Here is a 23,640-nt window from a genome sequence, read left to right on the forward strand (position 1 = left end):
TTCATGTTGCTAACAAACTCATAGGAATCTTTAAGAGTATATTCAGTAATTATAAGATGTTCTATAATAGGGTCAAGATATCTAACCAAATTATAATTAAAGGTGCCTATAGCACTGAGAACATGTCTAATAGGTGTGCCAGCTTTATGAGTTTTTGGCAAACCATAGAGGACACCAGGAGAGGAACCGCTAGGAAATAAATAGTTAAACGTATCAATAGAAATTAATTTCAGTTTCAAATATTTTCTCAGGAGATGAGCTAATTTATCTTCTAATCTAGTAATATATTTGAAAGCATCTTCGATGATACATTTAAATTTAGTGAGGTCATCAAGAATGGTAGTTATTTTATTAATGTATTCCATTTTGTCTAAGATGACTGTGCCACGTCCTTTATCTGGTCTAACGATTATTATTGACTTACCTGATCATAACGACTTCAGTGCATCGAAAAGAGATTGTGGCAAGGTAGGGAAAGATTTTTTATAATCAGGGAATTCACAAAAGGATGTGTAGGCAACAGTGATAATCCATAGTAGAAAACATTAAACGAAAGGTGGATTTAGCATTATCAAGATCTTCCTTTTACCAAGGAATAAAGAAAATAAAGGTGCTGTTCGATTTGTTCCTCACACCTTCACATATACTTCATGAAGTCTACTTTCAAGTTGTTCAACTCTAAAGTTACCAAAACACTCATGTATAAATCATTTCAATTTAAATTACTTAATTATGAACTTAGTGGGAAAAATAAATTACTCAAACAACTAAAGAAAAATCTTCATAATCTACCTTTCAAATAAAAAAAAATACTTTTCTGCTTGTTTCTTTACAACCATAGAAATTATAGAATAACTCTCTCTCTCTCTCTCTCTCTCTCTCTCTCTCTCTCTCTCTCTCTCTCTCTCTCTCTCTCTCTCTCTCTCTCTCTCTCTCTCTCTCCCTCGTCACTTTATCTCCGGTATTGGTATCCAGTTATCTTCCTTCTCCTTCTGTCCCTTCCTTTGTTCTGCTCTCGTTCCGCAGATGTTTCTCCTTCCATACATATTTACGAGTAGGTTCCTCTCATATTTCACCCTTCCCTTTCTCCTTCACTCTTGTTTGACTCTGTCCTATGTTTTCTTCCTTTTTCACTTCATGCATTCTGGCAGTTTATTGACACCAACCGTGTAAGGAAAGAAAGTGACACACACACACACACACACACACACACACACACACACACACACACACACACACACACACACACACACACACACACACACACACACTCCTACTTTATCTTCATTTTCAATTCAGCTTTGGATTGAAAATTAGGATAAAGAAAGTAGGAGGGAACTGAAAAGGGTTTGGACAATTCAGGGCTTGTTTCTCCCTCTCCTCCACCCTCTGACTACTTCATGCTACCTATTAAAATTTTTTGCAATGATATTTTCCATGCCCTCGCTGGCCTAAACCCTCGGAAGGCTTATGGATCTGATGGGGTCCCTCCTATTGCTCTCCGAAAAAGCGCCTCCGTGCTTACACCTTGTCTAGTCAAACTCTTTCAACTCTGCCTATCAACATCTATCTTTCTTTCTTGCTGGAAGTTTGCCTACATTCAGCCTGTTCCTAAAAAGGGTGACCGTTCTAATCCCTCAAACTACCATCCTATTGCTTTAGTTACCTGCCTATCAAAAGTTTTTTAATCTATCCTCAACAGGAAGATTCTTAAACATTTATCACTTCACAACCTTCCATCTGACCGCCAGCATGGGTTACGTCAAGGCCGCTCTACTGGTGATCTTCTGGTTTTCCTTACTGAGTCTTGGTCACCCTCTTTTAGAGATTTTGGTGAAACTTTTGCTTTTGCCTTAGACATATCAAAAGCTTTTGATAGAGTCTGGCACAAAGCTTTGATTTCCAAACTGCCTTCCTCCGGCTTCTATCCTTCTCTCTGTAACTTCGTCTCAGGTTTACTTTCTGACCGTTTTATTGCTGCTGTGGTAGACTGTCACTGTTCTTCTCTTAAATCTATTAAGAGTGGTGTTCCTCATTGTTTTGTCCTGTCACTCACTCTCTTCCTATTATTCATCAATGATCTAAACCAAATTTCTTGTCCTATCCACTCCTACGCTGATGATACTACACTGCATTTTTCCACGTCTTTTCATAGACCACCAACCCTTCAGGAAGAAAACTGTTCACACAGGGAAGCCACAGAACGCCTGACTTCTGATCTCTTTAAAATTTATGATAGGGGTAGAGCAAACTTGGTATTGTTCAATGCCTCAAAGACTCAGTTCCTCTATCTATCAGCTCGACACAACCTTCCAGACAACTATACCCTCTTCTTCAATGACATTCAACTGTCCCCTTCTACTACACTGAACATCCTCGGTCTGCCGTTTTCTTATAATCTAAACTGGAAACTTCACATTGCATCTCTAGCTTAAACAGCTTCTATGAAGTTAGGTGTTCTGAGGCGTCTCCGCCAGTTTTTCTCGCCCAACCCCCCTCGCTGCTAACTTGGTACAAGGGCCTTATCCGTTCATGTATGGAGTATGCTTCACATGTCTGGGGGTTTCCACTCATACCGCTCTTTTAGGCAGGGTAGAATCAAAAGCTATCTTCCACCGGTCTTCTGATCTTGCTAACTGCATGCCTCCCCTCCTCCCGCGGCCTCGCTGCACAAGACTTTCTTCTTTTTCTCATCCCTGTTCTGTTCACCTCTCTATTGTTAACCAGTATTCTGAATCACTCATTCCTTTCTCTGGTAAACTCTTGAACTCCCTGCCTGTTTCTGTATTTCTACCTTCCTGTTATTTGAATTCCTTCAAGATGGAGGTTCTTGACTACCACTTCGGGCCCTGTTCGAGAACCGGCATCTCTGTTTTCTTTTTTTTTTTTTTTGCCTTGGCCAGTGTCCCTCCTATACACACACACACACACACACACACACACACACACACACACACACACGTGTATTTATCAAACTACTGTATAGAGTTCCTTTAGAAGACCGTAGAGGTGGTGGGTGAGCTCTACGTAATGATCTCAGCACATGATGGAGATCTTGAGGAGGTTGATATGTTTTATACAGGGATTACCACGTTCAGTGCGAGTTTCAAAATACTGTATTCAGTATTTACCTGTCTTGTCGAAAACAGTGACGGAGTCCACTGTTTTTCCACTAATGTTGCCTGCAAAAAGGAAAAAAAAAGGATAAAATAAAATTGTACAATGTAATGCTAGATTAATACAACTTGTGAGATATATTTTAAGGACACTTTAATACAAATTTTTGATACTCGTAAATCAAGCCTCGTATTTTCTTTAGATGCTGTTCATGCTTTAAGACTAATATCAATTAATAAACCCCTCTGTGCTTTATTGGAGCACTAACCATTTATAGTCTCACATTCATTCTTAATCTCACAAATCGTAGCTCGTTACAGTATATATTCTTAATCTCACAAATCGCAGCTCGTTACAGTATATAACAGTTACAAAGAACACTCCCGTATTGTTATTACAACTAGCAACAACTCTCAAGTATACTGTTGATAATAGTTGTTTGAGAACCCCATACAAGAAATACTTAGGAATTCTTTTCTATAACTTTGAGAAAGGAGCGAAACTTTTCTTATAATGCATATCAACACTCAGTATGACTCATTAGTACACTTATTTTATATGATTATATGTGTCATTAGTGAAGCAAAGATTATCCCTGTTACGAATACATACGTACACACAGTGGTACTCATACTTTCCTAGCACTGTTTCCCAATTCACTGATCTCTGTGAGCCAGCCCATATCACATCCTCATATTCTTACATGCTAATTTCCAAAGGCGCTACATCATCAACTAACAGTTATAAATTCACTAATAATCATATACAAAAAATATAATGTAATAAAACTAATAGATCTCTTGGAGGCGAAAGTCATGTATATTTGAGAGAAAATATGTATACTTAGGAACAAGAGATCCTGTAGAAGACAAGATTCGTGACAGTACTGATTTGCGGATCCTCACCTGCGCCGTGTAATCAATATTCGGTGTCTCATCAAACATCAGTGAAACTCTTCTGGCAAGTCTCATACACCTGACGCCATAACTTACAGCTTTATTTTATGTCTTTACATCAATATACTCGTACATCATTTCATCTCTTTGGGGTAGCCATCTTGTTAATACAAAGAAATAGACTCCAATGATTGATAGTCTCAGAAGAAACATTTTTCTTCACTCTCCTTGTGGATTTCGCTCACTGCGAGAAATGGAGTCACTAATTCCCTAAGGTAGACATGCACTCAACACCGGCGGTGATGGAATGATAACTCACTCGCGCGTTTCCACTCAATGAAAACGTCAAATGGGACATATTAATCTTATTTAATGAGACCCGTTGGTTTCATTTCCCATACGGGCACATTGTTGATACTCTCCAGTCCGAGCATGCATGGAAGATCTTGAGGAATAAACTGAGTGACTGATGTATCTGCTTAAAACTTGACACCATGTACTCAAAAGGTTAGATAAGGAGTGTACAGGTTGGGCTGTACAACTTTTTATCAGTCATGTACCTGAAGTCACTCAGTTCTGCTCGCACACGGACACATCCACTAAAATTGACGGTTACTGGAGAGAATAATGTGGTTTTCTGGACAGAATTCATGCACGTTTACAGAGAACACCTCTGTTTCTGAAGATGTGGATGGAGTGGTGGATTTACCAAGATCAAAGTATGGAGGGAAAGTGATAACGCAATTAAGCAACTCGGAAAGCGTATAAGTTAATACAACGCATAATTTTTTCAAATTCTGAACTTCTAAAAGTGTAGATTTATAGATTACGAAGGAAAGTTCATTGAAGTTCTGGAGAGAGAGAGAGAGAGAGAGAGAGAGAGAGAGAGAGAGAGAGAGAGAGAGAGAGAGAGAGAGAGAGAGAGAGAGAGAGAGAGAGAGAGAGAGAGAGAGAGAGAGAGAGAGAGAGAGAATATCATACAGGAAAATAGCGAGACATTTTGGTGTGTGTGTGTGTGTGTGTGTGTGTGTGTGTGTGTGTGTGACAATCGTAAATGTGCCATAATGTACAGCGTCCTCCCTCCATTAAGCACATTGGAAGCATATGTAACAACCACTTCTTAACTCTCCTCTAATTGTTCATGTCGACAATATCATCATAACAAGTCCTCTTTAGTATCAGTGATAGAGGCGCACACATAGGTACAGTTTCTAACCACAGATATTTTTTTTATTTTGAAAGGTAATATAAATCTTAAAATAATACCTAAGTTTTCCGCTGTTACGCTAAATATAATAACTGACATTCTTAATACAAATTCTTAGATGTTTTATCTTTATAATTTCCTTTTCTTTTCCATCACATTTTTTGTCAATTTCCCATTCTTCTCTCTAGGGAAGACGACACTCAAACAACCCAGTTTTTTTTTTTTTTTTTCAAAAGTTGTCCTTCGTGTCTTCCCCTCCTAAACAGTTGTCCTTGAGCAGAACAAAAAGAATATCTATGCATTTCTCTTCTGCCTCATCAGGTATACGACGCTATACTTTCTAGGGAATCATTTCACCTATATTTACGTTTTTTATTTTTTTTTTGTGTTCACTATCTTTTTTTTTTTCGTCAGTATATCTAATTTAGATCAATACCGATGTCGTAAGAAAAGCTTAGTGGAAATATCTAGCGCAATCAAAGGAGACTTTTTAACATACATAACGGCGCCACAGACTTTTAATAACATTGTCAGGTGACAAGTTGCTGCATCTCATTAGCGAAATGGCTCAAGGCAGCGAAAGAAGAAAAATTTGTCCAATGTCGCACTAGGAAAAACAGGAGCTTAGGTTATGTCCGTAACGAGACAACTTTGTAAATTTAGTAGGGGTTTGTGCGTGCTTGCCTGATTCAAGACTCAAGTAAGAGGTAAAGATTTGCTGCTATTTTTAGGCCTATCTAATAAGGGTAACTGTACAGCAGCCTCGGAGTCCCCATCTGGGAAGGGGACCACAAATCTCCCCAGGTCGGACTGCTTTTCTGGTATTGACTCTAAATGCCTTGACACCCCCCTCAACTTTTTCTTCGTTAACTTCTGCAACATTTGCGGTCTTAGATCTAATTTTCAATCTGTAGAACATCACCTCTCTTCTACTAAACGTCACCTTCTTTTCCTCACTGAAACACAGGTGTCTGAGGCAACTGACAGTTGCCCCTTTTATGTTCCCTCCTACTTTTTCTATCCTCATTTTCAATCCAAAGCTGGATGTTGCGTCTATGTGCGCAACAACTTAACCTGCTCTCGTGCCCACGTTCTTCAATCTTCTGAGTTTTCCACAATCTGGCTACGACTACAAATACTCACTCCCAAGTTAAATTCATCTGTGTTCTATACCTCTCACCAAACGCCTCTGACTATAAAAGATTATTTGACTATTTAACTTTCAAAGTGAAGCACATTCTGACTCTCTTCTCTTTTGTGGAGATTCTTGGCGACTTCAGTGTTAACCACCAGCTTTGACTTTTCTCTCCCTCCACTAACCATCCTGGTGAACTAGTTTTTAACTTTATCCTCCACAACCTAGAGTAACTAGTGTAACACCCTACTTGTATTCCTAACAGTCTTGGAGTATTATATGCCCAACATTATTGACATTTTCCTAACCTTTTCCTAATTCTGCTTATGCTGTTACCTTATCTTCTCCGTTGGGCTCCTCCGGTCACAATCTCATATCTGTATCTTGTCCTACCGCTTCAATCCCTCCTCAGGATCCCCCTAAGCGGAGGTACCTCTGACGTTTTGGCTGTGCTAGTTGGGAGACCTGAGGAGGTATTTTGCTGATTTTCCTTGGAATGACTACTGCTTCCGTGTGAGAAACCCGTCTCTGTGTGATGAGTGCATAACAGTGGTGATAGTGTTTGGTATGGAGGTGTACATTCCTCACTCTTTTTCTCGACCTAAACCTTCCAAATCTTAGTTTAACACAGCCTGTTCTTATGCTATACATGATAGAGAGGTGGCCCACAAAAAGTACTTGAGCCTTCCATCAATAGAATCTCATGCGCTCTATTTTTCTGCCCAGAATCATGCCAAATCTCTAACTAGCCAAAAACTCTTTCTTTAATGGAAAGTGTCAAAATCTTTCAAGATCTAACTCGCCTCGTGACTTCTGGCACCTTGCTCCAATAACATCTCCAATAACTTTGCTTTTCTTCTTTTTCTCCTTTATTTCAACCAGATGGCACCAGTGTCATCTAAACTACCTTTAAAGCTGAACTCTTCGTTCAAGCCTTTGCTAAAAAGTCTATCTTAGATGATTCAGGGCTTGTTTTTTTCCTCTCCTCCACCCTCTGACTACTTCATGCTACCTATTAAAATTTTTCGCAATGATGTTTTTCGTACCCTCGCTGGCCTAAACCCTCGGAAGGCTTACAAACCTGATGGGGTCCTTCCTATTGTTCTCCGAAACTGCGCCTCCGTGCTTGTACCTTGCCTAGTCAAACTCTTTCAGATCTGTCTCTCAACATCTACCTTTCCTTCTTACTGAAAGTTTGCCTACATTCAGCTGGTTCCTAAAAAGGGTGACCATTCTAATCCCTCAAACTACCATCCTATTACTTTAATTTCCTGTCTAATTTTTTTTTTTTAATCTATCCTCAACAGGAAGACATCTATCACTTCACAGCCTTCTATCTGATCGCCAGTACATGTTCCGTCAAGGCCGCTCTACTGGTGATCTTCTGGCATTCCTTACTGAGTCTTGGTCATCCTCTTTTAGAGATTTTGGTGAAACTTTTGCTGTTGCCTTAGACATATCAAGAAGCTTTTGATAAAGTCCGGCACAAGGTTTTGATTTCAAAACTACCCTCCTACGGCTTCTATCCTTCTCTCTGTAGAAGAGGGGGACAGTTGAGTGTCATCAAAGAAGAGTGGATAGTTGTCCGGAAGATTGAATCGAGTTGATAGATGGAGAAATAGAGTTTTTGAGTCATTGAATAATACTAATTTTGCTTATATGATGGTAGTAACAGTAATAATACCAGTAGTGAAAGGAGCAAACTTAATGACTGGCAGACGAGTTTGATACACCAAGCGAGATTTCATCCAAGAAATCCTTTTTCATTCACTATCAGGCACGCTGCAAGTGGTCACATTCTGGCAGCCGAGTCTGATGTAAATCGCACTGCGATGAAATACAAAAAATCATGAATGTAATGGAAGCTTTTTTTTTTTTTTATCTACAGTACATTTAGAATATAAAATATAGAATATAGAATATTTTCAAGTTCCTCCTTTCCCTTACTGGCCCCTGCAAATCTAAAGTTATTATGTTCCTTCCTAAGGTTATCATCATAGCATTCATTTAATTTAAATCCTGAGTATTTACTCGGGAAAAATCATCTTCGTGCCCTCATGGGACATCTTTATCACCTGTAATCTTCCAGTATCTATTGAAAATATTCACGTGTCAGCGAGCAAGTAGTTCAAATATTATTAGTAGATTCCGCGTGAGAATACGGAAAGGGCGAAGGACAGTTTCCCTTTATTCTTAGCAGCGGACAATACACATTTATTCTGCCAGCTCTTCCTTCGTTCATTCCCAATTCCAGGAAACCCTTGTCCTCCACTCCTTATCTCATCCTTCCCTTCCTTATGGAACCTCATATTTCCCACTTCCTTCCTCTTACTATTCTCTTTCATGTTTCCTATCCACATACAATATGTTTTTTTTTACCCTGTTTTCCCTGACCTCCTTTCCTCTCTCTCTCTCTCTCACTCTCTCTCTCTCTCTCTCTCTCTCTCTCTCTCTCTCTCTCTCTCTCTCTCTCTCTCTCTCGTCTTTCTTTCTGGTCTTCCTTTCTCCCCATACGACCAGTATGAGGAGAAATTTGTTTGGCATAAAAAGACACGGCCAATTTATACAAAACAGAAATATGATGTGTTTCTTTCTCGATCTGTATCAAAAGAAGAGGTAGATAGATAAATAAAATAAAATAAAATGAATAAATAAATAAAGAGAGAGAGAGAGAGAGAGAGAGAGGAGAGAGAGAGAGAGAGAGAGAGAGAGAGAGAGAGAGAGAGAGAGAGAGAGAGAGAGAGAGAGAGAGAGAGAGAGAATCAGCGATCATAAAAACAAATTGAAAATTGACACATACAAAACTTTGGAAAAATGCAACTATCAAATAAGGTCGTGTAGAGATCATTGTTAATCAGAAGGAAATTGGCCACAGAACCCATTCCAAGCCTCATTATTTTATTTATTCATCTATTTATTTATTTATGTGTGTGTGTGTGTGTGTGTGTGTGTGTGTGTGTGTGTGTGTGTGTGTGTGTGTGTGTGTGTGTGTGTGTGTGTGTGTGTGTGTGTGTGTGTGTGTGTGTGTGTGTGTGTGCGTGCGTGCGTGCGTGCGCGCGCGCGAACATATGTGGCCGTAATCCGTGAAAATTCAACAAAGGATAGTGTAAAATTAAAGTTCTAGAAGGTAACGGTTGGTCGTGGTGGTAACATAGTTCAAGTAATTAATCACTAGAATGTAAGAGAGAAAGAAAGATTCGTGACACTTTTCATTATAAAATGGGGGAATACATAAAAAAAATTCATACCAATATCTGGCAGAAATACTCTACTAGCTGATGTGAAAGGAGAGTTGGCTGATGGTCTCGTGAAGCACACCAAGTTAATAGAGCGGCTCAAATTTGCAAGGCAAAAGGTATAAAGGTAAGCCTCCTCTTATAAAATTTTCGCCGTTTAAAAAAAAACCTGTGCGATGTAACGCCTTTCTAAAACAAAACGATAACCACAAAGTGGAAGAAATGTGATGTGGAGAAATCTCACAAAACGCGAATCAGATAATATTAACAATTTATTTAAAGTAAATTTAGAGGTTCGTTGAAAGAGAAAGGTAGTGAGAACAGACACGAAAATAATGGAAATAGAAAATTTATTGTAGAAATCAAAATGAGCTGAAGATATTTATATTTGTTGAGTACAATGACGCACTATATATAATGAAAGATGTTCGAATATATATATATATATATATATATATATATATATATATATATATATATATATATATATATATATATATATATATATATATATATATATATATATATATATATATATATATATATATATATATATATATATATATATATATATATATATATATATATATATATATATATATATATATATATATATATATATATATATATATATATATTCTCACAGAAAATAAAATGTTATACGGTAATGATCCCATAATCCGAGCACCCCATTGTTCGAACAAATCTGAATCCGAATAATTTTCTTGAGAAAATTTTGCCCTAAAATCTGATCACATTTTCTCCAGAGATGCACATTCTAAAAGCTCCTCTCGTGATGCATCTTCATTATCCACGTGGTCCGGTGATGCACACTCTACAGAACAGTTATTATAAGCTAAATACTCGCAAATGGGCTTTCAATGTTTTCACATTCATTTCTAGTCTCATGCCACATATTTTGTTTGAAATAATTTCCTCTAGTTTGTATATAAACTAATGTTTCATCTGGGAAATCCCGAAAAAAAAAAAAACGAGCCAGTATTACTTGTCTTGGTGGGATATTGTGATGGCCGAAACAGTATCGAGACGAAGGGAACGGCCGATATCAGACACATCGACTTCTCAAAAAAAAAAAAATAAATAAAAAAAAAAAAATCGAGATGGGAGGTACAAGTTTGTAGTGCTGTTGTCAAACTTCGGTCTATGCATGTGTTGTGGTTGACTGCACGAACATATAATGAAAGAAAAACCAAGGTAAGAAAGGATGGATTGTATTTCCAAAGACGAAAGCGGTAAATCTGTGATGACAATGGGAGACACGACGTCAACAGACAATCTGCACTAGTGTCATCCTAAGATTTGGCATCAAAACATTGTCGTTTCATTTGTTCGTGCCAGGATTTATAAACTTGTATTTTAATTGTATAACTTAAACCCTCTGAGATAGTTGAAATATACGAAAACTTTCAAAACAGAGATGTGAATGGATTTGAAATGTACATGTATGTACCAGCATATAGGAACACAAATTAAATCCCGCGCGAACTTACTACGCCGCTCACGAAGCATTTAAAAGAAAAGGAAGCGTAACCATTTAAATGGCGTGCGCGAGTATGGGCCATGTTTTGTTCTGTTTTTTATGTTGGAGGGACACCGGCCAAGGGCAACAAAAATCCAATACAAAAATAAAAAAAACACTGAGATGCCGGTCCCCGAATAGGATCCGAAGCAGTAGTAAAAAAATTGAAGGATAAGTGTTTTGAAATCTCTTTCTTGAAGGAACTCAAATCATAGAAAGGTGGAAATACAGAAGCAGGCAGGGAGTCCCAGAGTTTCTGTACTTAGAGCTTGTTTTTCCTTGTTTGTTCCGTGTTTCGAACTTTTATGTGCGAGTGACATTTTAGAGACATCATCTGGCAAATATAGTCTTCGCCTATGGCGTCGAAGCTCCCGGGCACCATCTGTCACTCTGTCACCCACAAGATATGAGAGGAGGGGAATGTTGTGTAATGCTCAACTGGCTGACAGACAAGAGTGTACACCGCTATCAACGTTATTATTTCTTCTTGATTCCTTATGTACCATGACGCTTACAAGAAAGCAGAACCTCAAGAAAATATGGGAAATACGAAGGAAGAAAGCTGCAGAACGAACAGCTAGAGAGTTGTCCAGGAGAAGCCTCCAGACTCGGCTACCAGCATCGCCACCTTCACCACTACACCACTCTGTTGCGTCTTTTAGCAATACCACGCCTGCTTCTGTGAATCCTAGGCACTCCAGCCCAAGATCCAAGTTGAAACTGGATTTTAGTGCCAGTTTGAACGGGATTGCGATAGTGGACTAGAGGTGCACCTGTAAATGAGGAAAGGGAAGGCGCTTACTGCTAGTAAAACAAAACACCACCTCAAGGATTTGGCAGTGTGATTTCGCCGGTAAAAAGCAGATGTTGAACAAGGCACCTCTCGACACGACACCAGGATGATTTGGTGGTGATAATCTAGAGTAAATATTAGAATTAAATGTAGATTTGGTGTTTATAGTATCAATATTGGCTATAGCGCTCTGTGTGTGAAAATAATGCAAATCATGAAAAGAATACCTAAGTTACATTGTTCTAAAAATTTTAAATGCCTGTATCTCAAAACATGAAATTTTGATATTCAAAAAAATTGTCAAGCATTGAGAAATTATTGAAACTGCTTATAAACGTAAATGTTAATAGTTAATGACTGTGCCAATATCATGTTTTTTTTTTGTTTTTTTTAATAAAGTGAAAAATTTGAGTGTTAGGGAACTTTATTTACGAAAAATAGCGATAATCGTGACGTCACGAAAAACGTGCTTTTTATGACCTCAATATATCTTTACGTATTAGGTATTTTAGATAAAAAAAAAAAACTTACACGCTCTTTGTCATTTGAGTATTTTCATGTAGAAGGAGATGTCTCTACGACAACAAATGAAACCACAAGAAGTTGACAAAAAAATTATGACGTCATACCGTCTGACGTCATGACGTCCATCATTCTTCTGCTCAAATAGAGTTGGTATTGATACCTAGATTATACACTAAAAGTTTCTGGTTGAAATCTCTTATACTTTATTTATTTATTTATTTATTATTATTTTTATTTTTTTTCATGTGTCAGAGGGTGAGCCTTCCCTTAAGATAAACTAAACTTATATAGAGATGAAAATAACATTCGTCCCAAGGTGACGATACATCCAAACCAGATATAATGTGCGTAGTATTTATCTCGTTTTCCAATATTTCTTGCTCTCTGCTTGATGATGGTAGCTAAAATGTTTCTAATATGTTGTTAGATGATTTGTTAACACACAAATTACGTGTTTTTTTTTTTTTTCTCAGCACACCGACTTTTTTGTGTAAAACTAGTCGGCTGGTTTTTCCTACTCATTGCAAAGGCCGCAGTTCCTTTCAGCCAGTTCCACAGTCACTCTTTTTTCGTTTGCTAGGTATCCAGCAAAGCCGCTTCAGCCGTAATCGTAATTATGCGCGTACCAAAAATTGGAACTTAGGTGAGTATTTTTTTGGGGAAACGGTAGGGGTTACCCAATCCATAATAAATTTCCAAATTAATGCATTAAATTAATGTTATTTGCTGTAATATGTTCTGAAAAGTATATGCATTTTTTAGATAAGAATAATGACTACTTAGGATGTAATAATGACCGTCATACTTTTTTTTATGAAGTATTAAAGTTTGCATCAAGCTCAAAAGCGCGCCGACGGGACATAGCAAGATCCTTAGCTTTCCTGGCAATTTTCGGTAGGTATCTAATTGCTCTCGTTCTGTTTTCATATTTGGAGGGTGCAGCATTTCTCAGCTTACGTGCTTTGAATGACGCGGGGTAAATACCATGTTATTGCTGCTATGTAGTCCTATGCTGCTCCTGCTGTTTCATACAATATTTATCGTAGTGGGAACGCTCTAGATAGCCGTCCTATATATTTCAAATACTACAATTACTCAAGACATACACACATACTTAAAAAAAGACATAGATAGATAGATACTGAATGAATAACTAATACAGATAGAGATAGACAGACACAAACAAATACATAGACAGACAGACAGATAGATATAGATGGATAGATATTTAGATAGACAGATAAACTGAGTGATTTACTGACCGACTAGATAAAGGAATGGAAAAGGAATGAAAGAATAGATTAACAGATTCAGTGACTAGCTCACTGATTGACTTACAGACTAGAAGACGGATTAATTAACTGAATGACTGATTGACACAGATGATTCATCGTCTCACGTTCATAGGAATAGGTACATTCCTTACTGTTTCTAAACTTTTCCTGCTCCCTGGTTGCCCCACAAAAGAAAGTGGTAGAGGAGGCTCTGTGCCAGCGGTGCCTGTGCTAGGAAGACGACTGCGACGTGGAGGAGGGAGAGATTCAGGGACAGAGCACAATCCTTGAAGATGTCGGAACAAAACTTTAAAAGTCTTTAAAAGACAACACGACCCAAATTACTGACTCAGAGAACGAGAATGAAGAACAGATTGAAATTTCTAAGACTGACTGGGTGAAGGAACCGCTAGACAAACACTGCTTTTTTGACGAGCAGGCTTGGAACGCTGTTATGGCGGGCGTTGAGGCCACGCCAGAAGAGGTGGAGGACGATAATCTGGACAAACCCAACCCTCCCGTTAGTAACTTTTGGCTGAATAGCAGAGAGTACACTCGCATTTATTTATACCTGGTGTAAATTGGATGAAATACGGTAAAAAAAATACAGGTATGCTTCAAATTAAAAGAGGATGTAAATAAAGTATGGCTAACTCACCTGAATTTCCACAGGTACCTGCAACACCAACTGTCATAAAGGATGAAGAAAATACGATTTCTCATAAACGATGACTACATGCACGATGGCTACATTCTTCAACAGGCTCAAATGAGATAAGTTACAAATGTTATGTGTGTGTGTGTGTGTGTGTGTGTGTGTGTGTGTGTGTGTGTGTGTGTGTGTGTGTGTGTGTGTGTGTGTGTGTGTGTGTGTGTGTGTGTTTTCTTATGTTCGGAGAGAAAGTAAATCACACAGGACCTAAATATATATATATATATATATATATATATATATATATATATATATATATATATATATATATATATAATATATATATATATATATATATATATATATATATATATATATATATATATATATATATATATATATATATATATATATATATATATATATATTAATCGTTCTTTCGAGATTTGCTGAGGGTGTGTTATCTGAAATCGTGTACTGTGTTTGGAAACTGATTCACTAAGTTGTCAAATTGAGCAAAACAACAACTCTACTCACAGCTTTTATCCTTCTTTTTGTAACTTCTAGCTTCCTTTCTGACCGTTTTATTGCTGCTGTGGTAGACGGTCATTGTTCTTCTAAGTCCATTGACAGCTACCCACTATCTTCCTGTTGTCCATCAATGATCTTCTAAGCGTAACTTCTTGTGCTGTCCACTCCTGGGATGATGATACCACACTGCATTTTTCCGCATCTTTCCATAGAGATCCAATCCTTCAAGAATTAAACAGCTTACGCAGGGAAGCCATGGAACGCACCACTTCTGGTCTCTCTTAAATTTCTGATTGGGGCAGAGCAAACTTAGTATTGTTCAATACCTCATAGACTGAATTCTTCCATCTATCAACTCGCCACAACATTCCAGATAACTATCGCTTCCTCTTGAATGACACTTAACTGTCGTATCAAATCTTCTCTGATTGTCTTCAGCTTGTTTCTCATCGACGCAATGTTGCATCTCTTGTTATCTTCTACCGCTATTTTTTACGCTGACTGCTCTTCTGATCTTGTTAACTGCATGCCTCTATTCCTCCCGTGGCCTCGCTGCACAAGACTTTCTACTTTCTCTAACCCCTATTCTCTCCACCTCTCTAATGCAAGAGTTAAACAGCATTCTCAATTATTTATTTTTTTTTTCTGTTAAACTCTCGAACTCCATGCCTATTTCTGTATTTCCTCCTTCCTATGACTTCAGCTCTTTCAAGAGGGGGGTTTTAAGACACTTGTCCTCCGTTTTTCCATAATCCTTTTGACTTCTCTTTGGGGATTGGCACTCTAGTGGGCCTTTTTCGCGAACGTTTTTGTTGCCCTTGGTCAGTGCCCTTCTTACACACACACACGCAATAAAAAAAAAGAATAGTAGAAGTAGTAATAGTAGTTAGTAATAGTAGTAACGGTGATGATGACGACGACGACGACAATGATGATGATGATGATAATAATAATAATAATAATAATAATAATAATAATAATAAGAAGAAGAAGAAGAATAATCAATAATATTAATAATAAATAAATGATAATAATAATAATGCAAGTAACAAAGGAAATAAAGAACCTAAAATATTCAGAAATGAGTTTCACGTGTCCTCCCGATCTCAATAAATACTATATTGCAGTGTAAACTCTAGTATTAAAAACACCATTAAACATTTTCACGAGTAATATGACTGACACTGATGATCACACCACGCACATCCTGACAGCTCCATGCTTGTCATTTTTCTGCTACAGTATTATTGTTGTGGGACATAAAGCGGTTGTGGCGCGTGGGAGACTCCAGTGGCGATGGAGGAGAGTGATGTGGCATTGGCTTGCAGGGGCTGTGGGATGTGCGGGACATCAGCGACATGGGTAGGAGAGTGGAGCATCACTGTGGTGGGAACGTGAAGATCATTCTTCACGACCGTTATCTCTCTCTCTCTCTCTCTCTCTCTCTCTCTCTCTCTCTCTCTCTCTCTCTCTCTCTCTCTCTCTCTCTCTCAACAGATCACAAGAGTTCTAGGTGGCTATCACGAAATTAGTACACAAGGGAAGCAGATGTCACCGGCAGCAAATGATGTGGACAATACAGATAGCCGTTACAACATATGAAACCTTGTTCCTTATTAGATGAACACGTGATTTAATGGTTACTCGAAAATGAACCGTATTGAAAATTATGGGAAAACAACCCGTATGATCAAAGTATTGAAAAATAAATCTAATAGCAATGAAAGTCTTATTGGGGCAAAAAGTCGCTCAAACATCAAGGCGTATATTATGAGGGATAGGAGACGGAAACAGACAGGAGACAGAGACAAGCTAGACAGTGCTGTTAGACCAGAGAGGGTAAAGATGGGCAAGCCGCCTATCACATTACCAGTAAGTGGAGCCTAATAGCTATGATGCAGTCCAGAGGGAGGTCAGGTATGTGTAGGATGTTTCTCATTGAATATTAGATGCGGATTCTGTGTAGGATATGTTTTATCATTGAATGTTAATTGCGAGAAGTAATTCGAATCGGAAATGTAATATTTAATGGACTTTATTTGAAGAGAAAGTATCCTTTTTTTTTTTTTTGAGTGTGTGTCAGATGCTGTTGGAAGTCGTATAAGATGCTGAGTGTAAACATATGTAAATGATACAAATTATAGTTATAAAAATTCAACGCGTTTCCTAGAACCCGTAAATGCCTGCCTTAGAAATTTAGAGACGCAACAAGATCGTGCAACATAGAAGCATGACAATTGTACGTATAATTGTCGGAAGGGCAAGATTGTGTAGCACTTCGGCTCTGCTCACAAACGAAAAGTTCAAGACCGATTGACATCTGTTGGTGTCCTCATGAACGGTTCCTGACATGCAGGAAGCAAGATAAGACAGGATCACTTCATTATTTTGCTACACAGAACACTTTCAAATCTGTTGACAGATGTTTCTCTCTCTCTCTCTCTCTCTCTCTCTCTCTCTCTCTCTCTCTCTCTCTCTCTCTCTCTCTCTCTCTCTCTCTCTCTCTCTTTTGTCAGAAGAAAAAGATAAGAAGAAAAAGATAAGAAGAGAGAGAGAGAGAGAGAGAGAGAGAGAGAGAGAGAGAGAGAGAGAGAGAGAGAGAGAGAGAGAGAGAGAGAGAGAGAGAGAGAGAGAGAGACCCCTCACTCTCATTCCCAAAAAGATACAAGAGAAATAGAACCAAGAGGGAAGGCCAATTAACAGATTAGAGCAGTGGTAGTTTTCAATTGCAGCAACCCTAAAGCCAGAAGGTGCAGAGAGATCGATAAAAAGCTTAGAAATCAATATTTTATGCCAGACTATCAAAATCTACATCATTGCTGGATTTGCGGAATTCATACCGATGATGGGGAAGAAATGTGAGAGTGGACAGGTGCTTTGGAATCTTCATGTTGAGGAAAGACTCAAAAGCTTTAGAAAGACAGGAAATCCAAGCTATAGGTCGGCAATTCGAAGTGTTGGAGATGTCAATATTCGTAGAAACAGACTTAATATAGGTAAACATCCACCAAGAAATGACGATGGATAAAGACGGAGAAGCTTAGTCACGCAAGGAATGAGGAATGAGGCAGCTTTAGAAATGGACAGGTGGGACTTCATTAAGAACATAAGCCTTCGATGATCAAGACCGGAGACACTAAAAAAAATATCATTACGAAGAACTTTCTTAAGAAGCATAATATAGATATCGACTAACATATGCAAAGTGAAAAACACGCCACTTAAATTTTAGTGTTCTGTAGCAAGATTTATATCTTTAGACCACTAGTATTTACATTATTCTGATGACATCGTTGTTATGGGAGAGTGAGCAGGGGATCAACCGTGTTCCTAGAGAATTAGAGAGTTAGTCATCCAATGAAAAATTAAGGTCAGCAGTATTAACACTAAAGTGGTGGTGTCTGGAAAGGGAATGGCCCACACCATAAGTTACGATTTTAAATTTATAAATACTTTCGAGACCTATTCAATAATAATGAGAGGCTTAATAAAAGGCAATAAGAATCTCAACAAGAAGTGATGCCAGCCAAGCATATCCTAATAGGAGTATGTAAGAAATTTCATCCCTGTTGGCCTTCAAGCTGATTTATTTAAACTCCAGTGTTATCAGTAATGTAGTACGGTTCTGTAGTGTTGGGACATATTAAGATATTTTAAGCATTTTTGTGTGTTAACAGAAATATTTGTAATGATAATTCTTATGGGGAACTTAGGATACACCCTATAGATGTAGACATTAAATAAAATAAGACGCATTATTTGATAAAAATTATCTCTGAAAGACAAAATAAAGTTTGTCTGGGCCAATCAATATTTGTTGCACCTGGACACTGCTGGACAGTACACAGCTTGGATTGTTAGGTCAGTATTAAACAATTGCTGTTTGTTTGGGGTGCGATTGTACCAGGCAGCGCCTAACCCTGCGAAGCTATGTAGTGAATGCGTATGTAATCTTTAAGTGATTATTCGGTTAGAAAGAATACTGAGCCAAACTAAAGACAAAATCAAGAATAAATAATATATATATATATATATATATATATATATATATATATATATATATATATATATATATATATATATATATATATATATATATATATATATATATATATATATATATATATATATATATATATATTTTTTTTTTTTTTTTTTTTTTTACCTTCTTATTTTTATGTATGTGTTTACTTTATTTTATTGTATTTTATTTACTTATTTTTTGCTAAGATAGGAACAAGCAATAACAGGTTACCGATAACAGTTGGAAAGTAACAAAATGTTTCGAAAGAGGAAAGCTATGCTAATAAATGTAATGTTCAGCTACAAAGAAATCAAAATCATAGTGTATTACTTTGTAATACCCAGCCGCTAAGACAGTTGTGTACTGGAGAAGCCCAAATAGAAAAAAATATTATTCATTAATACAATCAAACAATGTTAATATACTTTTATAAGACGCAACATTAAAAAAAAAAAATACATACAATTGAAAACAATGATTTGTGATTTAACAGATATTAATGTAGAAAGTCATGTTTATGTAGATTAATGTAGGAGCTGTGCTCCAGTCTTGTTATGAAGACCTAGCATTGAGCTGATTTCAATTAATTTAATTCAGTTAAGTTCAATTTATACACACACACACACACACACACAGATAGATAGATAGTTTATTGACCACAGCAAACATTATAAGAATGTCAAATAAAAAAGGTGTTTTACAAAAGAAAAATAACAAGAGCATTCATATAATTAGATTCTTAGACAACTGTAGTCCTGGTTTTATCACACAAATTATTTTTGCGTTTTTAATTATGTATAAACACAGATGACTTTCCGTCATTAGGTAGCTGACAAAACCTCTTGAATTCTTTTATAAGTCGCATCTGATGTAAAATATTACCAAATCATTTATATACAATAGTGAAGTCATAATTTGCTCTAAGGCACTGGGTCATAAAACTGTCCAGCATGAGTCTCTAGTACTACTATATGTTGCACGGTATGGGCCTCAACACACACACACACACACACACACACACACACACACACGTTTGCTAATACTTTTTTTTGTCTCTGGTCAGTAAATCTTATTTCCTAATTGCTTTTATCTAAAATTCAAAGAAAATTATTCCCTTCAAACTTTTTTTCTCATCTGGACAGCAATGCTTTGAAATTAACTTGCTAATATATATATATATATATATATATATATATATATATATATATATATATATATATATATATATATATATATATATATATATATATATATATATATATATATATATATATATATATATATATATATATATATATACTCGTATATATATATATATATATATATATATATATATATATATATATATATATATATATATATATATATATATATATATATATATATATATATATATATATAATAGCGCCAGTGCCACACTGCTCTGACCTCCCCATACCCACTCCTCCAAAGAGAGAGCAGCAGTTTTTTAGAAATTAAAAAAAAAAAAAAAAAAACAGTTCAGATGAAAATGAAGTCAATGATCCAGATTTCAGTGGCGCAACTGAGGAGAAAAACCCTTATTACCCAAACCAAAATGACGTCAACGACCTGATCAGAGATCTTGGTCTTACAAAGTCCAATGCCGAGCTTTTAGCACTGAGAATCAAGCAGTGGAATTTGTTAGATGATAGTGTGAAAATATCAGATCAGAGAAAGCGTCATCAGCATTTCTCAAGCTTTTTTTACTCGTCAAGATGAGCTTAGTTTTTGCCACAATGTGAGTAGTCTGTTTGTGGCAGTTGGAATCGCTTGTAACCCCAACGAGATGCCTTAAAATATGAATAGTACGGTTGGGAGGTTATCGGGGACTTCAAAATGATGGCCATCTTGATGGGTCTCCAAGGCGGCTTTACCAAGTTTCCTTATTATCATACTGGCATACTACCACATAGTGGTATGCCATCATAGTGGCATACTACCACATGAGGGACTGGCCACAGCGGACCGAGTTTAGTGTGGAGAAGAACGTCAAATGGGAGCCATTGTTGAACCCCAGAAAGGTACTGTTTCCTCCACTGCACCTAAAATTGGGCCTTATGACACAATTCGTCAGAACTCTAGTCTGCAGTTTTCTGCAGAGTCTGCAGCTTTCAAGTATTTCCAAGATTTCATCCCTAAGCTGTCTGCGGCAAAGGTGGATGCCGGTGTCTTCGTCGGCCCACAAATATAGGTCAAAGAGTGCAAGGAGTTCCCCAAGAAGCTCACTAGGACGGAGAAAGCAGCGTGGAACCGCTTTGTCGCAGTGGTTCTTGGCTTCTTGGGGAATCACAAAGCCGAATACTGTGTGGAGCTTGTTGAGACATTGGTGAGAAACTACGGCAAGATGAGTTGCAGAATGTCCCTAAATATCCTTGACGCTCATCTTGATAAATTTAAGGAGAACACAGGGACATACTCCGAGGAGAAAGGCGAGCGCTTCCATCAGAATATACTGGACTTTGAACGCCGTTACCAAGAGTCGTATAAAGAAAACATGAGAGACTATATTTGGGGGCTGATTCCTGAAAGTAATTTACAGTATAAACGTAAATCGCGAAAAACTACTCATTTGTAAAGATTTATTGTCTCACGTGTAATCCTAGAATAAATAAATGCTACTTTTGTATCATATGTCGTTTTGTTTCTACTTTGTGCAAATGAGAGTTCAATTTCGCCTCTTTCTCCCAATGGGAATAGGTAAATTTCATAAATGTCATTATCTTGGCCAAAAAAAGCAAAGTTAGAAATAAATATCAGTGTTTTTTTCCATGTTTTCTAGTTATAAGTAAATAGAAAATAACAGTTATTACTTAAGGACAAAAATCGTATTACACAGTGTAATCATATGGTTTTAATTACTTTACAACAGTGAATATTGCTGGAGCACTAAACTAATTGAGGTTACAATGTAATGTACAACATTGGAGGCATAAAAAAAAACACTTATTTATTTAGAAGTTTTTAAGGTATATATATAATCAGTACCGTCCTGCAATTCACTTTTAAGCACTAAATCAGAACTATGTATTTTTAAATCTCTACACTGTGAAACACTTTAAGTGGCCAAGGTCTCCGGTGAGGCTTTCACTACCAGTCCTAATGTGGTTGTCGCACACTCGACGTGCTGCCTGCTTCTTGCACTACCTGAACGAAACGCCTCAATGTGCCTAATGAGACTGGCTCATCCTCCCTGTAACCCGTTCTCCATACGTCCTTTAAACTTTTTTTTATCAGTCTTTATTTCGTCCTTGGCTTGAACAAGATCGAAAAAAATATACTTTATTTTTTAATGTTAATGGTTATTATTAGGATGTTGTTTCAGTCAAATGTTAACCTAGTGTATGTAGTATGTAGATATATACAAAAGTGAGGCACTTCGTTCATTTCTCGTATTCTACCAGAGCTGTGAGCTTCTTTAAAGATGAGGACTTTCTCTAAGCCTTAGCAGGGGGAGCGGAAGATGTAATAGTTGGAGCAACAGACGTGTATAATTTTAGGTGAAAGAATCTTCTAAGTGCATCAGTTACCTTGAGTATACTTTACATTTTTTTTTTTCCTAGTACACATTGAGTTGCATTTTTGAAGGCCGTGTACAGTATTTCAACGAGGATGATTCACAGCGGAGATCCATTCTTGGCACTACTTGGTCAAAACATGGCGAAGATAGACTGCAAAGAGCTGCTTTTAATAATTAACAAAACTACAAATGCTTGGACCTCATTGGTGTGTTCACTACATCAGAGTGTGCCGGATTGAAACTGGGTCATTGGCACTCAGGCAACCACGGTCAGTTTAAGGCTAAGGGCAAGATGATGTGAGTTGGAAACTTGCTGTCGGTCTCAAATTTTAAATTCCTTAACTTTGACTATTAAGGAAGTTGGTGGCTTAAAGTATTGAATAAAGTGCCTTAAGAGAAGTAAATGATGGAAATACTAGCTGAATTTTCTCGTTCTACCTACCACATGACATCGCCACACACACACACACACACACGACAAAATATTTAAACACCACCTCCTTTTGTTTATTTCAAAAAGAGTTCTGCTTTTGTTTTGCAGGCAGTGCAACAAAATATTAAGCTGCTCACCACGCTGCACCATTGCTACTACTTCATGTTCTCGCTGGTCAGCAATTCATCATAGCCTCGTGACTGAAATCCTCTAAAGATTAATGATACAAGGAAATCAATGGCGCCAGCAGAGCGTTACCAACGAGACTGGAAAGCTGTCGAGAGCGTGTATATGGTCATGGTGGTGGTGGTGGTGACGGTAGTGGTGGTGGTGATGGCGGTGGTGATTTTGATCATGAGCTTATGATGGATGTTTATGAGGTGGTGTTGATGGTGGTGGTGGTGGTGGTGGTGGTGGTGGTGGTGAACATGAGTGATATGTAAAAATGAAACACGCTCCTGATGTCTGTCAGCAAGGTGTGAAAGAAAAATTAATCTTGGCATATTTTTTTTCCTATGACACACACACACACACACACACACACACACACACACACACACACACACACACACACACATTCTATAGCTCAGAAGAGTGTCATCACCTATTGACAGGCGTAGGTCCAAAACCTTTTCAGGATGTGAAGGATTCACAGACAGCGAGTGGTGTGAGGTATGTGAAAAGTTCCAGCCTTACCCACAGATCGGTTTTTACGAGCTGTAATCTCCTTACGGGGTGG

General features: G+C 37.4%; 1 long non-coding RNA gene across 1 annotated transcript in view; it reads right to left on the reverse strand.

The window, feature by feature from the left end:
- LOC135106686 (uncharacterized) overlaps window positions 1-23,640 on the reverse strand; it is a 280,738-nt gene that overhangs the window by 183,818 nt on the left and 73,280 nt on the right. Inside the window, exon 2 of the long non-coding RNA XR_010271406.1 lies at window positions 3,132-3,182. This is a non-coding gene — a long non-coding RNA (uncharacterized LOC135106686). The remainder of the gene's footprint in view (window positions 1-3,131; window positions 3,183-23,640) is intronic.

This window comes from Scylla paramamosain, chromosome 14, assembly GCF_035594125.1.
Source record: "Scylla paramamosain isolate STU-SP2022 chromosome 14, ASM3559412v1, whole genome shotgun sequence".
In the NCBI taxonomy this organism is placed as follows: domain Eukaryota; kingdom Metazoa; phylum Arthropoda; class Malacostraca; order Decapoda; family Portunidae; genus Scylla; species Scylla paramamosain.